The sequence below is a fragment of the Aptenodytes forsteri genome, unplaced genomic scaffold, assembly GCF_000699145.1.
Source record: "Aptenodytes forsteri isolate BGI_AS27 unplaced genomic scaffold, ASM69914v1 Scaffold679, whole genome shotgun sequence".
NCBI lineage: Eukaryota > Metazoa > Chordata > Aves > Sphenisciformes > Spheniscidae > Aptenodytes > Aptenodytes forsteri.
In genome coordinates this window covers 631,108-647,126 of record NW_008795924.1, presented here as the reverse complement: position 1 = coordinate 647,126, position 16,019 = coordinate 631,108, and the positions used below count along the sequence as shown (strand labels likewise).

The following is a 16,019-nucleotide window of genomic DNA, read 5'->3' as shown; positions in this document are numbered from 1 at the left end:
TTCCCTCCCCGTTTTACGGCAAACACCCATACAGTTTGCCTTTTTTTTTTTTTTTTAAAAGCACCAGGAAGAGTGAAAATCATTCCTAATCCACTTAATGTTGCTTTGGCAACATTAGCCTATTTTCACTGGTAACTGCTACTCCCTTTTCTTCCATTCTAACTTCGGGTACATTTGCGTGCTCTCCCCTCTCACTAGCAAGAGTAAGAGCTGACACTTCCCTCACCCTTTTTTCCCTTCTTGTTGAAACCTTATTTCCACTGCTCTAATAGTTCTTGACTTAACTGGGACAAGGAAAATTATTCTGGGCTTCTCTGTCCTAGCAGTTAGGCTATTCTGTATTAACCATCCAGAGCACTGAAAAATCATACTGAAGCCCCAGGCAACCATTCTAACACTCCCTTAAATTCATGGTTTAATAAAATTGCCCATTTTTACTGGACATGTCTATAACCACATATATATGCACTTTCTTTTTACACAAAAATCCTTCAGTGTTAATAAAAATTCAGAAAATTCTCTTCACTGCTACACATAGCAAAGTTCATTTAACAGCATTCACATTCCAAGAGGTCCCAATAAACTAAATTTCTACCCAACATTAAAACATAGCTATTTCCTAGGCAAGATGGTTTTTTCCCATCTTTTTAAGCAATATGCAGAAGCATTTATAATACTTAAGACAGAAGTCTTAGTAAATATTACACACTAATAAAATGTAGAATTCTATCTACTAGTTTAGGCATGCAGCTGAAAGACCTGACTTTCGAAAGCTGGCTACACTGCTGCTCCCTCAGCCTGTTTTAATCTAGGCTAGCACATCCAGCTACCAAAAAATGGAGGGGAGGAATTTTTAAGTAGGCAGAGTATACTCTTCTCAAACTCTGACCTTAACTTCGTATCATCCAATGCCCAATATCAATACCATTGCATCAACGTTAATTTTTTTTTTAAGGGATGCAAAGTGTTTCTGTACAACCCCATTTTTCACAGCAATGTAATTAAGAATTTGGTTCGACTCATCTATAGCAGTAGCAGTTTTCAAACTACAGCTTAGGTACCCCTGAAGATATGAGCTCTTTTCAGAGTAAATCAAAATGAAAACCTGCAGTGGCATACATCCTAACTCCATTACAGAGCCTTGCCATTTCTGGTGCAGAAACAACAAAGTGAAGCTTTCTTTTATATACTGTGAGGAAGCAAATCCCTTGCATTTTTCAGATGGCACTTCCCATAAACTCCCAATGATTTTAAATGCAAGAGACAGCATGATAGATAAATGTATCATAACTTTCTAGAAGAAAAGTGCATCCAGAAAAGCCTTTCCTTTGAGTCACATTCCTAAGTTTTGAAACTCTTCTATCAGGCAAAATCAGGGCTGGTTGCAATTTCCTGGAGTTTATAACTGAAAAAAACAACCATGATTTGAGTTTACCACTATGTTATGCTGTTCAGGTTCTCAGTGCACAATACTCCCCCATCCACAAGCAAGGGATTAAGCACCAGCTCCTTTTGCTGTCTCCACTTTGCCCATCCTGATGCTGGAAGCAGCACACTGGCTGAAGGCTGATATCAGTACAGGGCAGAGCAAATAAAGATACCAGTATAATCACTTTTTAGATACATCAGCCAGCGCAAGCACAGCTGTCTAGAAAATATACAGCAGAGAAGCAGGAATGTACCAAAGCGTAAGTAGGAGTTCTGTTAGACCTGAAATTACATGGACTGAGAATACAACATACTCTGCTACCGCTGCAACGTTTTGTCAAGCAAACATTAAAGCACACCCTTAACTGTCATCTCAGGAGAAAACACAACCAGTTTAAAAGCACACAGCTCCGTTCTTCAAATACAACAGAAACAATACAAAGTAGCAGCACACGCACTACCAGTTTTTGGCTGTTAAACTATGCACACTCAGTTTTTACTTCATAAGTTACAGCTACAATGGACAATGCAAACGTACAATCCTTTTGATGCACCTGCATCTCTCCTGACTCACCCACCATTAGCACAGAACAGAGTAACACTTTTAGGTACCTGCCAGCAGCAGGCTTCAGTTTGCGTGCAGACCCCTGTCATGAACTAATGAAACAGTCCCCAGCACCGTAAGTTGTCATACTCGCCACCTCTTCCACAAAACCCCTTTGGGAGAATGAATTCACAGCCCTTACTGCAATAAAGACCAGGTCAGCACAACTTAAACACAGAGGAGGACTGGCAGCTGAAGCTCTCCCCAGCCTCCCTTGCCGTTAGCAAATACACAGTAAAACACACCAGTACATCCATTGGACCAGCAAGTGGGTTTGGGTGGGGTTTGGGGGCTTTATTTTATTTTTGTTTTTTTTAATCTCAGTAGTATTGTGTCTAGTAGTGTTTACAGGAGACACCATTTCTCTCCACTTTCACAAAGAATTATGATCCTCTCACAAAACGTATGCAACTGTATTTGCAAAGGTATATACACAGTCTTAAAGTTTGAAACCCTCCAGCTTATTGCAAGCCTTTTTTTGATCCATGTGCATATATGACTGGCAGGGGTATGCTCCTGATTTCAGCCAGCCCTGTTCAGATTCGGCACAGCTGATTTTCTGGCAGTGCAAGCATATTCTAGGTGAAGTACAGTACAGAGCTCGCCATAAGGTGCAGGGCACCCACTCAGAGCCACTACTTCAAAACCTCTGTGACAGAGCGCTTCAAAGATAGGAACAAAAACTTGAAACCAAGTTAACACGTTGGTAGATGAAATAGCAGCTGATATTGCCTGCACTTGCCTTCACAGGCTGTGACTTTAATTGGACCATACTGGAGTGCATTAATAACAATTTTAGAAAGACCAATATCGACTTCATTTATTTTTACAAAGCCTTTCTCTGCCCTCATCTTCACTGACTACACATGTCAGAGAAAGGTCAAAATAGCTTAATTTTCTTCTGCACTAGACAAAAAGGCATGAAGAACAGCCAGTAGATTTAGCTTATTTCATTTTCACTGTGGCTTAAGGAAGAACAGAAGCAATTTATTATCATCAAATTGACTCCAGCATAACCTGGCTGCTTTTATCAAGGTTGCGTAAATTAAAAAGATAAAACCAGAACTTCACTTTGCTTGAGATTAAAAAGGTGCATTAACTCAAAGACAGTGTTTAGATTTCAAGGAAGAATAAACTGTGGTAACAGATATCTGAACACAAGAGTTGAGCACCTTTCCAAACACAGCTATTTCAAAATAACAGATAATGCAATGCTGATGCACCAGAGAACGGAGACCAAGTCAAGTGCTAAATGAACCAAGTAAAAGTTTACCATCAACCTTATCAGTAATACTAAACTTCTCCTTTACTTGGGAGCACTGAGCAAATGTTATTTTAATAGAAATGTAATTCTGTTTCAAGACAGCAGGTGCAATATGCTTGAGAAACAATATCTTCTTATTTGATAAGGCAACATGCAGACAAATAATGCTATCTGGCAAATTTACAATAAATTGAATGCTGCGCCTCTTTCATACTAATCAGTATCTAATCATTACACACAATCATAATGTAATCAAACTTTTTTTTTAAATATATTCACACAATATTTAAATGTAGGGAAAATATACCATAAAAATAGAATTGTTTTACTCAGGAAGGTAGAAAAAACACCACAGGAATCTGAAGTGATACCTCCTTTCCCCCCCCAACGTGATAGAAGTTTTTTACAGTTTATTCCCTTAACTAAATGACAGCTTGATGTGCTCTGCTTACCAAATCTGATTTTCTTAATAGCAGATCTTAATAAAAGAAAAGCATGCAGTGGCTTTCAGTCTGGACACTTATTCTCTAACAAAAGTGGGCTGCAGACTCCTCCTGGCACAGTGAGGTCCCAGATCAGGAATTCCTGAAGTTTTGTTCACGGAAAGTTCATTGCAGTGCAGTGGCTGTGTAAAACAGCTCTAAGAACAGCAAGCCTCAGGCTGATGTTGATAGTACAGCCTCCCTTGCCATTAAGTGAATCCTATCAGTCCCCAGTGGAAATATTTCACATCCAGTGGAAGCAAAACAAATGGTTCCCAACACAGCAAATTAAACACCAAAAAAAGCCTATGTACATCTAGCAACCAAGCTGTCAAATCAACTGCTTTAACATTGACAACAGCTATAAACTCAATGTGGGGATGAATCTGATGGATCTTCCTCTAGGAAACTTGGTCTGTCTCAGGCTGCTTACACTACTTGTACCACAACTGAGTTGCATCTATTGTGTTTTCAGTTTATAACATGAAACCCTCAAGATCTCCAGAAAAGAGACATAACCCCATGATTAGCTGGACTTCATTAAGCATCTCTAGAGATGGCTGGAAGAGCTCCCCTTGGCAGAAGGGGATAAGCAATGCCCTGAAGACAGTATCAGTAAAAGCAAAGGAGTATCTAAAAGTTTATGCAGTTCTCCCCCACAGCTCTCATCTCTAGTGGCCTGAAGCCCCCAAAATGGCTTCAGCTATCCAGCACTGGAAACGTTCCCTCTCCCAGAGAAAGTAAGGATGGCAACTGATTCTGGCTGGGCAGCATCATCCAGTTTGTGAATCTTTGCCCAGGGTTCAAACTGTCCACATTTAGTCAAGATTCAGGTTAAATTGCTGGCAAATTTTTCTCCTGATGAGACAAGAATTTAATCCAGAAACACTGAGGCATTTTCAAATCCCGTAAGGCCACAAGTGATGACATATCAGGGACAGACAGGCAAGGGAGAGAAGCTAACAGGGACCCCTATGCCTATCCAAGGTCTTACACTTAGGATAAAAGCCTGCTACAGTCTAATTCATATGAAAACCGGACACAAATCCAGAGTCTCAGCAAAACCCAGTGGTTATCCAATACCTGAATATGTGCACACTGGAAGCCAGTCTTATGGTACCTGGGTGGGCCGGCAAATAACATGCCCTATTCCCTTCCTAGTAGAGTTTCCCAGTGAGCACAAATACTTGAAGTGCCCTGTCCCACCATGTAAGCTGCAAATCTCCTCTTCAAGGAGACAGCAACATACCATCATTACCCAGCCACCCTTTGGCTGCAGCAGCTGCCGGAGAAGCACAGACCTCCAGCCCTAAATCCCTATCTGCAGCCACCAGCTGTCCTTAAAGGCAGTCAAGCAGGAATGAACTGCTGACACCTCCTGCTCTACTAACAGCTCTGAACACAGTGTGCTTTGTGCTCCCACAGGAGGCCAGAGATGCACTTCCTCAGGTGCCCTGTCCTGCAGGAGGGATGCGATCAGAGCAGGCACCAGATCCAGCTTGCAGGCCATCTGGCAAGCCACGATGCTGCCTCTGATCGAGAGGAGGCTTTGAGCCAAGAATCAGTACCAACTGTTTTACTGGAAACATCTCCAAATATTTTCCAGCTACCGTTGAAAATAATATCATCTAACAAGGCTGTAACAGCTACTAGCTCCAATGGAGGTCTCTCTCTTACAACTGCACACCATGAGAAGACCCTGTGCTGACAAAATCTGCTGGGGTTGTGACAGCAGCTAAGAAATTAGCAAGTCAACAATAAGCAACAAATAGAAGCAAGTACGCAGAGCAGACAGGATCAGGAATACCAGCACTGCCTGATATTTACTTAATGACTCATAGAGAGGAGGATCCATCCATTTAGGCTTACTGACCAGTATGTGAACAGGTAATAGAAGAGTTTATGAAATCACTGGAAGCTCAGCTCCTCCTGACCTCAGAGAATAAAGAAGCTTTATAGCAGCAAAACATCCTCTTTTCACTCTCCCTCTTTCTTTACCCTGTTGCACAATCTTCCTGAAAAGATTAGAGCTGCACTTTTCACAAGATGTGAAAGCAGAAGAAAGAGGAGAGAGCAAAAGGAAGAAGAGGTATTTCTGTTCATCCACATCAACAGAAAAATACAGACTACACCAGAATAAATATTTCCAAGTGAGATTCCCTCGTTTTCAAGATTTTTTTTGGCAAAAGGGTTCACAGATAACATCTTTACTTTCAAAACATCCTTCATCCACACATGAACAGCATGTGGTATAACTACGGACTTCTGCAATCACTCAAACATCACAAGACCATTTTAATATTGGAGATCATTATACAGATAGTTATTTGTGCAGAATTAATAGACTGCACTTAAAATATCCTTCCCTCAAAAAACAACTGAAGATCATTATACAAATACGTAACCATTCACAGCCTCTTTACATATAAGGAATGCATAATGTAGAAGAAACTATGGCACTCCAAGATCTACAAGCATGTTTTGAATGCTTAGACTGCAAACACAGTACAGCTAAAAATTGTTATTTCTTCCATATACACGGAAAACACTCAACTTACTTACAGATCTTGGAACACATCCTACTTTTCTGTAGCATTAGATTAGCTTCCACATTATTAGGTAGAAAGTGTGAAACATCCATAGCAAGTTCCTATTTAAAGTCTTCCAGGAGTTCTCGGTGTCTAACTACGTATAACAAAAGAAACTCAAAATCCAGTTGTCCCAGCTGACAAAAAAAGATATTCAGTTGACCTCAGTTTGTACTTTTGAGCACTTCAATATGACTTTTCCCCACACGTAGCTATAAGGAACACCCAGGGCAACACACTTACAATTAATGAAAAATTAATCAGAAGCTGCTCATTCAGTAACATGGACCCAGTACAACAAATCACTTTCATCCAGGACTAATTTTCCATATAAAAGTCCCATGACTCTAATGTATATAAATTAAGTTACTCATACATGTTCCCAAAACATTCCACAGCTCATCCTGTTGAATCTGAAGAGGACACTTGCAAAACACAGGCAACTAGTCAATATAAGAGAACCTTTTAGAACTTGGTAACACCTTTCAGTTTGGGTGTTTCAGGTTTCCATCCTTTTATGCAGAATTGTGCAGATTATACCAGAGACCAAATAGCACAAATGAACGTGAACAGTATTTCTTTCTCCAGCTACAAATCTTTTCTTCCTCCAGTAGTAAGGGCCCCTGACATTGCATCCCCTCCTACCTCTGTCAAGTACTACACTCATGAGAGGCTCATCAGCACTACCACATACACAAACATTTAAGAAACTCACATGGATAATGAGAGACAGCTTCAAATCTGAAAAAACACAGGAAAACCGAGTTCAGTGTAGGCTGAATTTCTACCAGGCCTTTTTCCTCACACCGAAAAGGATTTGCGCACAAGAGGCCTGTGACTCCAATGCTGGACATTTTAGAACAATTTCTGTGCAGACAGAATGACAATTGACAACCACCTAGACCTATTTTTCACCATTTACACTCCACTATTAGCTTTGAGTTCATAGGTGCTAGGTTGTTCATACCAAAAGATAGAAAAATTAATTATCAATAAAGTAACCAACAGAAAAACAAATTTATTAGCCTAATTAAAAATCACAATTAATGCTGCTAAGCAGGCAAACTTAGGTTTACATAGGCTCATGGCTTCCTTTTATATGTTATTTATTAAAGTGACAGTAAAGTCTAAACCAAGATATTTTAAACCTTAACTGTTTGTCTCAGAAATCCTGGTTTTATTTCAATGTTGAGTGCAGGACTTGCGTAACATTTCCCATTTTGATTTCTGTTATTAAAGGATTTTAAAACAATACTGTACGGTCACTGACTACAGTCCTAAGGGGCTGAGTACAACAAACATAAAAGATATCACAATCTCTACAAAATATAATTTTGATTTAATTTCATTCAAGCATTACGTTCTTTACTTTGGGGAAATTAATTTACCATCTTTGACAGCAAGCACTCTTCTTCAGCTACTCTGAATGCTGATATTATCATCTGAGGTACAACTGGAACAGAGCTTGAAAATGCCTTACCTAATTTAATACATTCACCAAACTAAACAAAAGTTTGTCTTACAAACTTAATTTTCTCATCCTGCAAATAACACACCTGCTTTTCCTCCACTCACCAAAAAATATCCACGTTCCCATTGGTTCACCTCTTTCCCTAAGCACTCTAGCTTTTTCAAGTGCTTCCAAATTAATGATAATTAATTGGTATGGTGGAAAATATTACCTACTTCCTAAATATTTCTCCCAATGATGAAATACATATTTTCACAAGCATGCTTCTATGGGCTGTGCCAGCCCAGAAAGGCAGTTGCACACTAAGCTGAAATGCGGGCAGATCTATCTTTGGGAAGGCTGATGGTCAAGGCCCAAGACATTGGGTAGCTCATCTGTCACATACAAAACCTACTCACCTTCAAGACTTGTTAGTTTCCAGTAGAAAAGTGTGAACAGGCTCATTTTGGAAGATGTAATGGTCCATCAGTTTTTGTCGTTAACTCTCTTTGCTCTTCCTCTCAGAAACTGGTATTCTGGAGATATAAAAAGAACTTCAATTTAAAATACAGCACTCTCAGATAAAGTTACTATGTTACATAAACATTACATTTTTCCTGCTTTTTACTGTGCACACTGAAAGGTCACCTGAAACCAATCTGATGGGTCCAGTCACTGAATTGCTATGTTGTCTTATCCCAAAGAAGGCAGCAAGGGCTTCTTTCTTTACCTCTGCGACCCTCACAGCTTACACATTTACCATCTACATTACAGTAGCATATTGAGAATTTATCCTAAAGATTGGGAATGGGGAAGTGACATTTAAAGTCATACTGGTGCCAGAACTGAGAATTACACTGTGTTATCAAAAGTCCCTTTTCACCTTGTCTGCTACGTTTTACATACTGACATATATTTACTACACTTAGGTTTATCTCAAAAGCACGAACACTGAACTTTTCTGCTTAATTTTGCCAAGGTCCCCTCAATAATAGATTAGCTTCCATAACCTCATTAGAGACACTTGGTTCCAACTGTGCAGCACAACCAGGGCACTTCTTAGCCTGCCTGGGATTCTGAGGAGTTTGATATATGTTTGGAAAATAAGGCTGAAAAGGCAAAGCAAAAGCACTGGGATTGTCGATGAGCAAATGCCACATTAGAAACAAATTCCTCAAGAGGCCCATTTTGCAGCCAAAATAATTAGATCACTAGCAAGAATCATCCCAAGTAGATAAATGGTGTGTTACGAGATTAACCAAGGTCATGTTCTCTTATATCCAGCTTTTTAAAAAGATTCCTCCCCTGAAAACTTAACCCTAGGGCTCCATCCAAATTAAGAAATTCATTGTTGATGTACATCAGTACAAACTGAATCAAAGCACGCTATATAGCCTGTCAAGTACTGACTGCCCAAGGAAAGGACACATGCCTTCTAAGTGAGAGAAATCCACATTTGAGAGCCACCTAGACTCTGTGACCGCTGCTGCTGGATGTTCAGAGATAACTGCCAACTCATTAAAATCCAACATTAAAAGTTTATTAAACATACAAACGTTAATGGAATTGGACTAGCAGCTACTTCGGCAGATAAACTTTCAACACAGCATGTCCTGCAGTTCTTGTAATCAATATTCTGTCCTTCTGGAAGTGTCCATGAAAGAGTCACAATGCTACTCAAGGCAGTGAAACCTCCATCTCTTTTAGATTACTCAGGTCACACTCTCAAGGTTCCCACTAGCCAGGAAGCCTAAGAAAACACAGCTACTTCCCAATAATTACAGCGGGGAAAAAAATAATTAGAGGGAAAATCCATTTTCCCTTTCACACTCGACTGCTTGAGATGCATAGTCTCCTCAAGATTTTTTTTTCCCCCCCTTTGGCCATATCTGCAGAACAAGTCCCACACCTCTTTGCAGGCTCATGGGTATAGAGGTTTTGCATTTATCCCAAACTCCCAGTTCTTGTCAACCTGCTGCTGGAGTTTGAAAGAACTACAAAGGGAGAAGGAGTAGAGTGTCATATAGACAATATAGGTTAAAGAGCATGAGCCACTTAAAAGCAGCTCCCTTGTAACTTCAGGTAACTTTCTGCATGAACAATGTGTGTGTAAAGCTCTGCTTGGAGCTACTCTTTCGCAGCTATCTAAAAACAAGCGTCGGAGTCCTCCATGCAAACAGCAATCTCAGTACATTTTGCTCTACAAAATGCAGTTTCATTCCTGGATGACTCTGCAAAGTCCCAACGCTTGGTGAGTATCTCAACAAACCTCCAGGTTTTTGCTGTAGAGTGACATCAGACTTGGAAGTGTTCTTCACTAATACTATCAGCATAATCTGAGCTAGCCCAGGGGGAAAGGAGGACAAGGAATATCTCTCATCACGCAAAGCATAAACAAGCTCCTAAGAGTCTCTAATGCATGTCCAAGTGACTCTGGCAATAGCCTTGCTCTCTCAGTAGTAGCTTCAAAGAACATCTGGAAGATTTAATCCTCTAATTATGAAAAAAAAAAGTCTTCTCTCAATACACAAGTGTGGTATAGCACCTCTGCCTTGGAGATATGAGGTTTCAGAAAAAAGACTGAAATGAAGTCTTAGGGAACAATCTGGAAAAAGCATGACTCACCAGGAAAAAGCATGACTTAACAGGAAAGAAGAGAAATTAAGGAGTATGAAGTACTGTGACCTCCAAAGAAAACGCTGAACTCTGAGCACAAAGAAGGGAAACTGGCCATTGGCTGAGCACGTTCTTTCCTACCATCTTTCCTGGTACTGATTACAGTCTCATACTGGAGATGAGCAGGCTGTTTTAAGTGTCAAGCACTACCCAGCACCCAGCCTGTGCGATGCAATGCAAATCTGAAATTAGGGTTTTCTTTTCGTCCTGCAACCATACGGGCCTCCCACAAAACAGGCAAAAGGTTCAAGGATGCCTTGGCCAGGAGGGAATCAACGAAACTACCCATCCATCATCTGATACAACACAAGGCATTGTGTGTCGCAGAACCTTGAGTAGCAGCCAATTTGAGGTCAGACATACAATGGCCTCCCAGTCCATGAATCAGGAAGACTGGGCTTAGATTTAGATTTTTCGAAAGAGAACTGACAGTTCCTGTTGGAAATGAAGGCAAAGAGATGGACTTCAAGGTAATCCAGTTTCTGAAGAGGGCACTGACCAAATCTCACACTCGGAATCTGTGGAATGATCTTTGCTGCTTCAGCGTGTTCAGAACCACAGGAAAGCAGCCAGCTCACCAGCAAGCTCAAGGCACTGGTCCCAAGATCAACCATTCCCTGACAAAGCAAAGGAAAACCCATACAAATCCTTTCATCTCTTAGGGACATCATGACGACCCTTTCTGTTGCAACTTGTACATTCTGGCCCTAGACACAGGGGAAAAAATGACCCTGCAAACATTCCCTATGGCTCCAAGCGCTAAGAGGCTTCTATACAGATATCTCATCAGTCGACTGCCTACCTGGTCATCTTACTGAGCTCCTGAACTTGACTGCACTAATCACAAGAACACATCAAATCAGTTAACCAGCACCAGTATTTCCTCCCATTACAGACAGGCAGGTACATTGAAACTACAGGACATCGTACCTTGAGGAATGTAAATAACCCATTAGAAGAACGCTCTATTTGTAAGTGAGCCAGGAAGGTCAAAGTACTCTGTGTCAGCTATATGACATACTACCCTTCATTTCAGAAGATACGAAAAGAGAGAAGTCCTCCCAGCAATCCTATGAGTAAAGCAACTTTTAAACATTCTCATTCCCAAAGGGGTATCCTAATGCCACCAAGCAACACCGCAAACTTTAGCATTCAGGTTGTTACAAGGAAAACAAGCAGAAAACAAATGATACTAAGGAAAACTCCGAAATCAATCTGCTACCTGCTGAGGTCCATGGCACCACCAGCATGAGACCCCAGCACTACGTTTTCTCCACGTCCACCAACATTCAGGTGCTTGGCTGATCTGAAGCCAGCAGCAGCGCTGGATACACAGCACCAGTGGGAAACCGCTCTTTGAGGCACACCCGAGTAATCCAGAAATAGAGAGGGATATAACTGAGAGGAAACTTCATCCCCTTTAGCACTAAGCTGTCCTGCCACAGACCAAAGGCCAAAACTGTAGTGGCCACAGCACCAGGCACCAAGTAAGACAGTGACAATGCAACCTAACAAGATAGGCTGGCACAGTGATCCGGAGCTGCGGATGTCAGGGGCATTGACCTTTATCTATAAGTCATAGGGCAAATCTGTTGAGTTAAGATAGGAGCAGCCACAGCTCACAAGTCTCTGAAAGGTGGACAAGGTGTTTCCTGGCAACAATAACAAACCAACGGAGTAAAATGAATGTTTTCGCACCAACTTGCTGCTGGATGACCCCGCTAACACCCCTTTGCAGAAGACAGGATCCTCTCTGACAGAACCGCCACCAACAGCTGATCCAGCACAGTGACACCAAAGCTGACACTGCTATACTCCCCTCTGCTCGGCTCTGAGGTTAGATAGGCTGACCACCTTCTCCCCAAGGGAACTCCAAAAATAGCACACACTAACTCAATGGAGTCTATGCCTGAATAAACCACAGGCAGAGGTCTTTGTTCACAGCTCACACCACAGCAGTACGCTCATTCAGTAGATGGATGCAAGGAGAAATGTAGGCCACACATGCAGAGAAAAAGAGATATCCAGACTTCAGAGACATCATAGATCTCATTTGCAGAGTCAGGGAATGAACACCCATTAAAATAGCCTGCAAGTGCTGGGGTACAGCTCAATATGAACCAGATGGGCTAAGGGAAAAACACGCTTCATCAGAAAGTTAAAAATTCGGGGGTTTTTTCCCACTAAAATGCCCAATGAATCATTAAAGAAAAATCTTTGTGATGTAACTATACAGACTTATACAAAGAACACTCATAATTAGCTCTCAAAGTAATCTTCTGACCACCATCTGGAGTTCAGCCTAAATCTTGACCTCAGTCACACCAAACACCCATGAATCTTTGAAACACACCTGAAAACGAATCACATCGCAACATTAAATTCACAAAGTGGAAAAAGTTGACAGGAATGCTAAAAACCTGAACCACCTTTTACTCCACCGGCTCTTCACAGACAGCTCTATAAATGCACGTTCCAGAATATCCAGAGAGTAAGCAAGGAGCAATTCATGCCCATTGCAGTTAGGGAAATGGTTTCAAAATGAATAAGTAAAAAGGCAGGATTTATGAACCCAGTCCTACATCTAAAACAAAAGGTTTCTTCCATCGAAACCTCAGTTTATAGCAAACGAAATTGACACATGACATACCTGACCTTCTCCCAATAACACCGGAGGAAAATCTTCCTAGAACTAGATTCTGACAGTAAACCAGACTTACCAAGATATAAAATAACTTATTCCCTGACCCACGTATAAACAGCTCAAAATATCTTCCTATTAAAGGATGCAGAAATTCCTTCACCTAAAGCACCTTAGATGACCGGCTGCTAACAACCTCCTGATTAGCTTGAAACTCCTATTCCCCACTGACAAATAAGAAAGTCTAAGATGCCTCCCACCTACAAAGCCTCTTAGCTCGAGAAAAATGGGTTTTCTTTAATATACGGCTCTGTGTTGCATGCTGAGCTCCCCACAGCAGAGCATTCAAGAATGATACATGCCACATCACTGAGGAAAAAAATTTATCTTGTCAGTTCCAGAGGTTTTCTTCTATTTTCACTGCAATTTAGCAACCAGATTTTAGACCTTTGTAAGAAAGCCCACAGCAGCAAGGAAAGAGGCATGGAGCAGGCTGGAAATACTGAACCAATTACGCTTAGTTCATATTTGAAAGTGAGTCTTTGCAAGAATGAGAAATGTTTTTTTTTTTTTCAAGTGATCATGTGTATAAAACACAAAGAGCCTTCTATACTGGGAGGCATGGTCCCAGAGACGAGACCTCCTGACAGCTGGCACACAGAATTCCTTCCAGCTAAAGGTATGTTTAAGTATAAATAAGAGCAAGATTAGAAAGGACCACCAGATTTGGCATCAGCAATGAGACCCCAAATTCTAGTCATTTCACTATCTACAGAGAGACAGAGAAATACTGTCACAACCCCCAGGTACAAACCTACTCACATCATGCTGCAGAGACTACCAACACTGGGCATGAGTGTATTACAGGAAGGTTTACGCTTATGTAGTTAAAGACTACACTGCAAAAAACATTAACATGTTTTACATCCCTATGTCACACTTTTCTTTAAATGGCATTTTAATTAATTTTTATCTTCCACAGAGACAAGAGACAGAGGAATTAACTCTACATTTAATGGGTTACAAGCGTCACCAAGCTGAGCCTCCCTTGCGATCATTAGCTGCTTCTGTGCATAGCTAGACTGGCTTCAGTTTGGTAGGAGGTAATTTTAGTTGTCATTATCTTTGCCACTATACCTTTCTCCTGGCTGCAGCTTTGGCAAGGGTTACACAAGACCAAAGTCCTATACAGCAAGTGAATATTTAACTTAAGCACTGCACTGTTGAGACCCGCCTAGAGTATTTGATATAGTAACTTATTAAATCTTACACTATCTTTTCTAACAAAGAATAATAAAAGACAATTTATCTTCTTTATGAGAAGTTGTAAAGATAAATTCTACAAGGACAGCAGTTAGATTAATCTTTAATAATTTTAATAAGGGACCTAAAAGAAAATGTTTCCATAGAAAGAGTTCTAAACAATATGATGTGTACACTGCAGAATAGGTTCAAGACAGGGGCAAGAGCCACGGCACAAAAATCATTTAAACCACACCAAGTTCTGGAAATTCAGCACTTTTTCAAGAAGTAGTATTTTAACACTGCAATTAAGCCATTAAACTATGTCACAAAGGCTTATATAAAACTCTTGGACATTACAAGGAGAAGTATTTATTCTCCACTAAATATCTGAATAAAATCTATGAGCTGCTGTACAAACAAAGACTTTAAAATAATACAATAAACAAAAGACTGATTTTTGTTTTTCAGGCCGATTGTTCTCAGTCTTAGTGAAGCTAACCAAACTGTTTAGATCCAAAAAAAATTCTTTGCATGCCTCTGATGTAAATAAAGTTTTGCTAATAGCCTCATCTTTTATCATCTTTTTGGACAGAGATCTTTCTGATGTCAGGAACAGCTGTTAAAATACTGTTCAGACCAAAACTGAGCAAATGAGAGCAATTTTTTTTTACTACATGTTTCAATTCTTTATCCACCTGTTTTTTGTGTCTGAATGTAATTTCTTTATTTACTGCTAGTACTCCCATCTTTACATTTAGCAACAACTGCTTCTGTTCTCTAAAACTGAACATCTGTTTTAGCAGTTATTGGTGATAATCACCACAGGTCAATTTCTAAAAATTCTCCAGTTCTACATTTGTAACCTTCCACATGTACCAGTTTGGTCATCACCCAAAAGTAAACTTCTTCAGGAAACAAAAAAATATTTCAACTTGTGAAAGAGTGGGGGGGTGGGGGGGTGGGGTGCTGAGAATATTAGCCACATCATGAAATAAGGAGACAGTATTGCACAGCTTTCATCTAAAAAAAAAACAAAACAAAACAACAACCAAAAAAAACCACCAAAAAAAACCCCCCACAAACACTAGGCCAGCTCACCTGTCCAGGGAAGTGCAGCCTCAGGGAACACTTTCACAAGCAGCTTAACTGATTTTGATCCATGACACTGCCTAATGGGCGGACCTGCCTCTCCCTGTTATATACACTAGCATTAGTACAGACACACAGTCAGCTCCATCAGTTCACTTTCTGTGTGGTGCTAATTGCTGGTTGGTTTGGCGGATGAATCCAGCCAACCATACAACCACTTCCTTATACCTGCACACAAGAGGCAATGAAAATGGACTATCAGAGGGCTGGAAAAGAGGTGCGCAGGGCCACCCTTTTCAGCAGTAACATCATCTTAAACCTGCTCTCTTGAAATTCCATGCTTACTGATACATATAGTTACCATGAAAATGTAACCTTTCACATCCCAAATGCCTGCTTGGAGCAATCAGATCAGGAATCAAATCCATCCCAGAGTGAATGCAGAAAGTATTTATCTTTATTTTTTCACTCTGCTTTGAGAATGAGATCAGTATTTTAAGACCAGTCTATCTCCGAACCAGTGAAACTAGAGGATAAAAGAAGAACAACTGC

At 40.5% G+C, this 16,019-nt stretch overlaps 1 protein-coding gene across 1 annotated transcript in view; it reads right to left on the bottom strand.

The window, feature by feature from the left end:
* The window catches only part of MAP3K13 (mitogen-activated protein kinase kinase kinase 13), an 86,020-nt gene extending 70,464 nt beyond the window's left edge, over nt 1-15,556 (bottom strand). The window contains exons 1-2 of the mRNA XM_009284960.2: nt 15,477-15,556; nt 8,236-8,352 (exon numbers count right to left, since the gene is read on the bottom strand). The gene's annotated coding sequence lies outside the window, so the exon portion shown is untranslated. The remainder of the gene's footprint in view (nt 1-8,235; nt 8,353-15,476) is intronic.
* Nucleotides 15,557-16,019: the final 463 nt, after the last annotated feature.